The following is a 9,912-nucleotide window of genomic DNA, read 5'->3' on the forward strand; positions in this document are numbered from 1 at the left end:
ATATCTGTCCCAATAGACTCTGTCTAACACTTTTCCTAAATTTCCTCCGTAAATTACGAAAATCTTTTTGCTATATATACGTATACAAGGAGACGAATATATCATACAATATTCAACACCCATTTCATATCAAACCCTAATTCCAAACACATAATATGGATTCTTCGAACTCCTCGAGCTCCAATTGCAGCGTAACCGGAACAAACGAACCAATCAGTCATCATCTTTTCTGGATGAATTGGGGATGGGTTCGTAGTCGACTTAATCAATGGAGAAGTGAAGAAGGTGATCCTTTTCACCCACTACATTGCCCTATTGGCGAAGAACCTGAAGCACTTACTGGCGAACCCGTCCGTAACACTATTTTCACTCTCATTTTCAGGATATCCCGTCACGAATATATAATATCTAGAATCCTAGATCTTATTCATCCGCTAGTCCGAACTGCCAATCATCCCAGTATAATAGAAGAAGTCAACGAGCTTCGTGCTTGAGTTGTGACTCTGGAGAATATGGTGCGACTTCTACAAGCATCAGCAGCACCAGCAGCATAACCGGCATCACCACCAGTACCAGCAGTACCATCATCATCACCACCAACAGCATCAGCTTCACCAACAACAACATCCGCATCTCACGCCTCAACATCACACTCAGTACCTCAGATATCAACATCATACGCCCCCTAGATACTAAGGAATATTAGTAGTAATGAGTTAAGATGTATTGATTCATTCTTCCTGAAGATTATATATGTATACTTTATATATATATATATATATGCTTTAAAACAATAATAAATCTTTTTGTACTATGCTATTACGTGTGAATCTTAACTAGTATGTAATACTTGGTTAATTCATATCACTAATATGCTATAATGTACATCCTTCGTTAATGACTTAACAATCGTTAATCACTACTTCAACACAATAAACTCCATTTCATAATAAACCAAGTGTATTACTCAAATACATGATTGATTGTATACTCCTATTTTCGATGTACTCGAAACTTTCTAGAAAACATTATTCGTGCCTTGTGAATTTCACAAAAATTCCATGAGCACCAACATCATATACCGAGGTATATCAATAACAATGAACGATGAAGTATTGATTCATAACTTCATTTAATCCGCTACAATTATGAAATCTCTAAAGTTTTGAAGATTATTTATTCTCGTTTCAACCACAAATCAAATGAGTTTAATATTATATTAACTCATTAAATCTATATTATATCTGAAGAATACATATATGAACGTATATCTTCTCTTTTGTACAAACTGTTAATTGTGAAAATATTTTAACGGGTAGGTAAACCCGAGAAATATTTATATCTCACATTAATATCTTACATTGTACATTCTTCAAATTCTAATTCAATAACCAGTAACTATACATCCACAAGGTATATGTATCCGTTCACTAAAGAACAACCGTTTTTATTCAAAATTCAATTACATATTCTGATTTTGACATATAGGAATTTAAGTAAAGCTTTAGCAAGTGTTATCTTCCTAAATATCACTACATTCATGAATTATATTCATTCGTATTCTATGATGAATTATCACATCAAACCACCGAAATTATCATTCATTACTTTTGAAATCAACAACGCCTGTTCGTCAACCATTAGATCCGTTGACGATTACAATCAGCGTTTAATCATCTAAAAACAAAATTTCTTGAAACCATCTCAGATTGATAATCAATGATTCAAATCCATTAACCTTAGAATGCTGACGAAGCAGCAAAAGCTATAGATAGTCTTAATGGCCAAAAGTTTGATGATAAAGAATGACGTATTGAAAAAGCTCAGATTTAGAACTGAAAAACGGATTGAGTTAACCATGAAGGAGACCAAGGACAAATACAAGGACCAAACCCTATATTCAAAGAATCCAGGTAATTCTGGATCCGATGAAATCCTTAACGAATACCTTGCTCCTTATTTACTTTAAATCCTTACAGAAGAATTTTCCTCATTATCATTTGATCTTAGAAAATTCTAAGATATCATCGTATCTTTCGTTATAAATATCCTCTATATTTCTGAAGATATCTTCATAACTATTCTTGTCCGCAATTAATTATCTCTTTGCGATATATTTATTACATCATAAAGGAAACTGTATTAGTTTCTGTATTCTGTAAAATTCAAGTTTAAATTATAAATGTTTTGAAGAAGTGTTGGGAATTGAAGGATGAATTAGTATAATATAATGACGTCAGGCCAACGTGATTATATTACAGTAAGTCATGCTAAATTTTTAATGGAAGATGATGATTCATAGACTTTATAATCATCATTTGCCATGTTACATGACTCTTACATTCTATTTAACCTCTAAACATATCAAGAAAATATTTTTCTTGATGATTCGGTCTTTTCCGGATATTCTGGTAATTTGACAAATCAAATCGTGCTATTACCTTTCCTTTCTACTTTATATATTATGATCATTCGAAACTTCATACCTACAAATTCTGGACCATTACTCGCTTTACTTAGAGTCGAGAGGAGAATAAAAAGGCAAAGAGCTCCGACATATAAGGGAAAATACAATGCCCGATAACAACTCCGAAATTACAAACCGTGTATATCAATGCGTATAGCAACATAAATACACGGGAGAATTAAAAACACTATAACCCCAATGTAATAGTAGAAGTAAACATATTCCTCCAGTGGTAGATGAAAAATAAGAAAGACAGAAGCGATAATCAGAATAATATCCAGGATAAGAACTGGATGGAGCATTTTCACAATCTTTGGAAATATGAATTAAGGAAGAAAGTATTGGAGTGGTGAAAATAATGAAACGGAAGAAGCTAATTTATAGCAAAATTTCAGACACAACAATCGAGGCAATTCACCGCATTTAATTAAAGGAAATCCTAATTTCCTTAATTACCGGAGAATCAAATCTTATAAAGATTTTGAAGATTTCTTTAAATCCCTAGAATTTCAGAAATCAACTTTAACCATATCAAAAGTTAAGATGAACATTTAATTTCCTCATTTCACTCTTTTGTGATAGCTTCGCTTATACTCTTCCTATAATCAAATTGTTTTATCCATATTACTAAATGGTGATAAAACTCTATTTTTTAACTCATATTCATCATTACAATATTCTTGTTGTAAACAATGAAGATCTTTATCAAAGTTCATGACTGTGATTTTCACGAACTGCTCTATATTTGTCTACCCTAATATTGTGGTATAAACGCTCAAGGTTTTAAATGAGCTCAATACTATTCATAACACATTTCATGTATCCAATTTACTGAAATGCTTGTATAGCACCATCATTCCTTTTGAGGATAACCTAGTCAAATGACACTCTTGTTAATCCTTTAGATAACCTCCGCATTAATGATAAAATGCACTTCATAGAAGAACCTATAGAATTTATTTCGTATGATTTAAACTCTTGAAACAGAACAATATTCTATCCGTTGGAATTTACGCAAGGCCCTGAGCATACCTGGGAACGTGAAGACCAAATAAAACGTAAATATCCTCGTCTATGTACGAACAACGCCGATTGATGGCAATAACTAAAATTTTGGGACGAAATTTCTTTTAACGGGTAGGTACTATGACAACCCGAAAATTTCTGACTAAATTTAAACCTAACTTTTATATGATTCCGACGATTCACGAACAATTTTATGTATATATATATATATATATATATATATATATATATATATATATATATATATATATATATATATATATATATATATTTTAATTAAAAACGTTAAGTGTTATAATAATTTCTATTATTTAAATGATTTTAAAATAAACTTTAAAATATAATTGATTTTGAAAAACTAAATATTAAATAAATATTTCAAATATATATTTCGAAATGAATATATATATATATATATATATATATATATATATATATATATATATATATATATATATATATATATATATATATATATATATATATATATATATATATATATATATATATATATATATATATCTATTTCAATGTAATGAATTAGTAAAAAGAAAATAATACTTATCATGTAGTAAATGTAATAATAATAATAATAATAATAATAATAATAATAATAATAATAATAATAATAATAATAATAATAATAATAATAATAATAATAATAATAATAATAATAATAATAATAATAATAATAATAATAATAATAATGAGACTAAAAAGAATCCTAAACAAATACATCCTTATGTTGACTAAAAAATAAATAAAAATTAAAAAAAGGAAAGTATAAACTAGTACATCCTTATGTTGACTAATAATAAAATTATAAACTAGTATACATATAGTCAATTTTGGTACATAAAGTATGTATTTTTATATTGAAATTCTAGGCTATAAATACTCATGAATGCAAACATTAAACTTGCACCATTTCTCACACTTACAAAGTGTTTCTTTCTTTCTCTCCATTATCATTTTTGTTCTTACACTTCATTATTAGTATTCTTAATCAAGAATCAAACCACTAAAGGTAGTTATAAGCCTAATGAATTATAACATATTATTATTTATACATAAAATACTACGACGAAGTCATGAGCTGGTCATTTCAAAACGGATTTTATGAGCAGGATAGAGCTAAGGAAAGTATGGGTTATAGCTATGGAGGTTATGGGTATTGTTTGTGAGGTTAACCTAGCATTTGTAATGTCTGTTACATCTGCGTACTTTTTCCTACAATATTGAGTCACAATATTGATACGTGAGTGATGTTTCCATTTTCAATTATTATTATTATTATTACTATTGTTATTATCACCAAGGTTATAATCAAGATAACGTGCACTATATATGAACCTCAACGCTACTTAAGGCCTAGGGTGATCCTTGGTACCATTATGGGACGCTTGTGGATCTCGAATGCCAAACATAGATTTTGGTCAAGAGATCCTGGGCCAACCGGTAACAACTGATCATTCAAGTGACTTGTATGATAGCAACGAGATTTGAGATTGTCGTACAACGTCTTGTTAAAGATTATAACCCGAACTTTCTATAATTGGAAAGTTACTAAAAGTGGAAACTTTCCATAGATAGTAACTTTTCCGAAAATGGAATTTCTTTCAGAAAACCATTATCATTGGTATAGTTACCATACTTATGTCTATTAGACAACATCTGATCGTACATTCTATCTCTAGGTTGAGATCTCGGTCACTTATTTCCATTCATTTCATTCCTTTCAAGGAATACTTCAACTGCTATTTAAGGTGAGTTTATTTGATTCCGTTTTACTCTTTACATTTTTGGGCTGAGAATACATGCACAACTTTTATAACTGTTTTACACGCTAGCCACAAGTACCAACTTTAAACTATGCTATGCGCGGTTATGTCTGACTAAGTCCCTAAGCGACAAGTATAAACACAACTTGTATTTGGGGCAAACTATGAACAACTTTGGATCTGCTTGATCTACTAATTGGTCCATGTGAGACCAAGCTTATGAACAACTTTTGGATCTACGTGATCTACTAATTGGTCCCTGCGAGACCAAGCTTATGAACAACTTTTAGATCTGCTTGATCTACTAATTGGTCCATGTGAGACCAAGCTTATGAACAAATTTTGGATCTACGTGATCTACTAATTGGTCCATGTGAGACCAAGCTTATGAATAACTTTTAGATCTGCATGATCTACTTTTTGGTCCCTGCGAGACCAACTTTATGAACAACTTTTGGATCTGCGTGATCTACTAATTGGTTCCTGCGAGACCAAGCGTATGAACAAAAATCTTGTGGTCTAACACTATTATTGAAATTATTGTTTATGAAAAACCTATGAACTTACTCAACCTAGTGTTGACTTTTTAAGCATGTTTATTCTCAGGTACTTAATTATTGCTTCCGCTGTATATCTGCTGTTTTGATAATGATTGCTTGCCATGCTTGGAGTGTTCATTACATAGCATACCAATTAAAGACATTTAATGCATTGTTCATTAAATACAATGCAATCTATTTATCTTCCGCTGCAAAACTCAATAAAACGTCTCATATAGAGTCGTTCTCGTTTATACAACTGTGATTTGATATATTTAGTGATGTTATTCTTCCAGGCCCTATCTGTAGGACGTCACAAGCTCCCATAAAGTAACATGAAGAGTGTCAATGAAGAAGGGCACGAATTCAAGGATAGCTGAAGACCTTTAAGAATTGGTGAGTCAAGCTGCCGATTCCTTAATCAACATTCCATAATAAGTTTGAAACAACAATCAACTATGTCTTTCATTGTTTGCCACACATTTTAATTTTTTCCTTTTATTTTTCTTTTACATTAAAAGTGTCAGAACACATTTTCGTGTCGCACTTCATTTTTTAATTGTTTGAATAAAATAACTAGAATTTGTTCTTTTATGTATGCATACTTCGATTATTACTGCATGCTTAATCTGTTGTGATCAAATTTTCCTTGCCCACATTTGCTATACTTAGGTACAATGGATACATTGCACAATTTAAGTGTGTGTGTGTGTGGGGGGGAGTTAATATTTCACTTGTCTTTTATAAAAAACTCTTTCAAAGAGATACAAAAATTTTCATGATATTCTACTTTGAACAGTTATTTCAATCACTAGTACACTTGTGTAATAGTGATTATGTTGTTGTTTGAGCTTGTTGTTAACCTAATTTTGGTGTTGACCTTTAAATGAGTCAAATTGTATTTTGTGTGACTTGTTTTGAGAAATAAGTATGTTAATACTTGAAATTGTGTCAGTTTGTGTGTTAGAGACATAATCACTAGACATTAGTGATTATGGGTATTTTGGCTTATGTCAAGTTTGGTCAAGTGCAAAATGGGTAGAAATTGCACTTGAAAGTCTTAGTGTGTTGCTATAGTCAACTTGGTGTTTAGTTGATTTGTTTTGATTGTAATAGGTGTTTTACATCATTGAACGAGGATTTCAAGTGTTGCTCTCATCAAGTGATTAAGGTGAGTGGAATGATTATATATATGTGTGTATAAGTTGCGGGTGATGTGGTTACAGTGCAATCCGTGCGTTGGATTCACTTAATTCCATGCATTAGAAACCACAAAGTGGAATGGGGTATACCGTGTGTTGGCAACACCATATGTCATTTATTCGACCGGTGCGAGATTGGTGGTTGTGACTGATTGTCGGATCACTGCACGTCGTGCGTTGAGGGCCACTTCGAGGATTAGTTCTATATCGTGCGTTGTATATACACTATTGTTTGTCCGTTTACCATACCCCAGTGTTTATGATTAACCATATTTTGTTAGTTATTTATTTAGCTTCTTAAATTTTGATTACATGCTAATTGTGATGCTAGCATCGTATGCATTGTATGTGAAGTTTTGCGAGAAAGGTGACTTATATATGTATGTATATAATTATTGCATTCACTAAGCGTTATGCTTACCCTCATTGTTGTTTATCTTTTGATAGATTCGGGTGCGGAGAAAGGAAAGGGTAAGGTTTGAAGCTAGCTTGAGTTGGTGGATTGTGCCTTGTGCCTTACAAGACTTCCTTTGGATGTTTTGTTAGTTTGGGTAGCGAATTCCCAAACGTCATACTCGGTTCCCTAATTTTGTACTAAACTCAAATGGGTCAAACTTGTCACTTTGATTTGTAATGGGTCGCGTAATGCCCAAAACTATGGTTGAACTAACGATGTTGTATTTTGAAGTGTTATTATTATTAAAACAAAAATGTGCACTTGGTGATTGAATGTGTACTTGGAAATGGGTCAAAATGGATTTTCTAGGCTGAAACTGAAGTTTTAGCACTTGGTGCTCCGCACCATAACATGGAAATGGCTACTGACTTTGAATTGCCAAAAATCAGTGTTGTGGTGCGCCGCAATGGGCACTTAGTGGGCCGCACCGGTGTTGAGGTGCGCCGCACTCGTGATGTGGTGCGCTGCACCAGATGTCTTGTAAAAAATGCGTCATTTTTATTAAAAGGGTTTGGTTCAATTCATATTGTATCCTTTTTTTCTAACTTGAAAGGTTTAAAAATGTTGATTGGGTTTGGGTTTGGCATAAGGTCAGTTTGCGGCCCATTGGGCAAGTTAGACGGGGAGGTTTGGGATGGGTTTACTTAGGCCGCTGTTTTGGATGGTCCATTTGGTGAATCAGTAGGGTACTTACTATGTTTATTGCCATGTCTTTTCCCAAGAAGACTCTTTAAATTATATTCCATAAGGCACTTTTTTGAGATTTACCTTCTGACATGTCAGCTGCCGTATGGCGTGATGAATCACCATTATTATTACAGTTAAAATCCTCACATTTATCCATACTTCTTGATGATTGATCTTCGACTGCCGTACATCCATTGTTTGCCGGAATATCTTGGTCCGGCAGATATTTTTCATCTGAATTCCTTCCTATGACGTCACTATTTTCCGAAACCCATATGTTGCTAATGTTATCCTTATCTAGGTCGAGTTCCACAACATCGCTCGAGTCCTCAATGTTTTTGACATAGATAAGTGTGGAGTTTACCTTGACCTTAACATTGGAATGGATGAAATTAGACACTTTGACTTTAATAAGGACTCTACCCGCTAGCATGTTTTGACTGTACCCATTTATCGAACAATTTTTCATATCCAGGACCGGACCCTACCAACTTTATATTTTTTAAGGTGTTTTCAGACTAGAAAGTAACTGAGACACCGTATATGCTTACCCATGTTAACTTCCCCAAATTTAGGTATGAAGGGTTCCATTTTCTGAGGTTCAAGTTCCAACGCTTAATGTTATGATCTTTGTTGCTAATAATGTTTGTCACATCATCACTAAAATTGAACAGTAGTAGGACATCGTACTTACCTAGATATTTGATTAAAAAGTTGTTCAGACCTTCTTCTTCGCATAGTGTTTGTAGTTTCTCAAGAATGTTGATGGAAGTTACTTCACCAATTATGGCTCTACTAAGCAAGTCATCATTCATACAACTACTATTTGGGTCGATAGTCCTATTTATGTGTGTTAGTGGCTGGTTTGAGCAGTTGTTACAAATGTTTCCTACAATCTCGTTAAAGTTTCTTCCATCCTTGAAGGATCCATTTGGGTTTATGGGTTTTTTGGGTTGTGATATGCCCGAATCGGACGGTTTATTTATACGGTGTCGTTAGGTCGCAAAACGTCAATTCAAGATATCAACAGAAGAAGTTGATTGTTTAATTTATATATGCTGGACCTAAATCTATTATTCCTTCCTATGGGTTAGCAAGGTCAAATATGACCTAGGGTCGTTCCTTGAGCGATCGAATTTGAAACGGAGCTTATTCAGATAATTTAGTAATTAAGATGGGTTTGTACACAATTTAATATCCAAGACTAGTGGCCAGGTACACCTTGTGTGGAGAGGCAGGATCCTTTTGGTCACAATAAATTGGTGACTGTTCGGAAAATCCAACAACCAAGTCCAACCGTTTATTCTAGACACCACTTTATCCGGAATATCAAATTATATAAAGGCAATAGTTGGGTTGATTTGATTTATAATTGTAATTAAAATATTAAAGCAATATAATTAAAATAAACTAGCTAGCATGCAACAACCAAGGACAAAGAAGACGTGGTTCACCATGATTTAAGATAACGTAGTGTCGGGATGATTGCGAGACACTCCTTGGATAGATATACCTTGGTGTGAACACTAGATTCCCTACTAAGTGGTTTCCTGATTAGCATGTCAGGAGGAACTAGGCTTTGAAGATTCTGATCGGATGGACTGTGCTCAACTCCCGACGCTTTATCCGGTTTAAGGATATAAGCGACCCACATTGGGTGCAATGCATACCTTGGGTGCACGAATAAAGTAGCATAGCCATATACATATAATATCCAACCATTCTTAACACCTTAGTGCATCACCCAAATGGG

The sequence above is a fragment of the Rutidosis leptorrhynchoides genome, chromosome 1, assembly GCF_046630445.1.
Source record: "Rutidosis leptorrhynchoides isolate AG116_Rl617_1_P2 chromosome 1, CSIRO_AGI_Rlap_v1, whole genome shotgun sequence".
Taxonomy (NCBI): domain Eukaryota; kingdom Viridiplantae; phylum Streptophyta; class Magnoliopsida; order Asterales; family Asteraceae; genus Rutidosis; species Rutidosis leptorrhynchoides.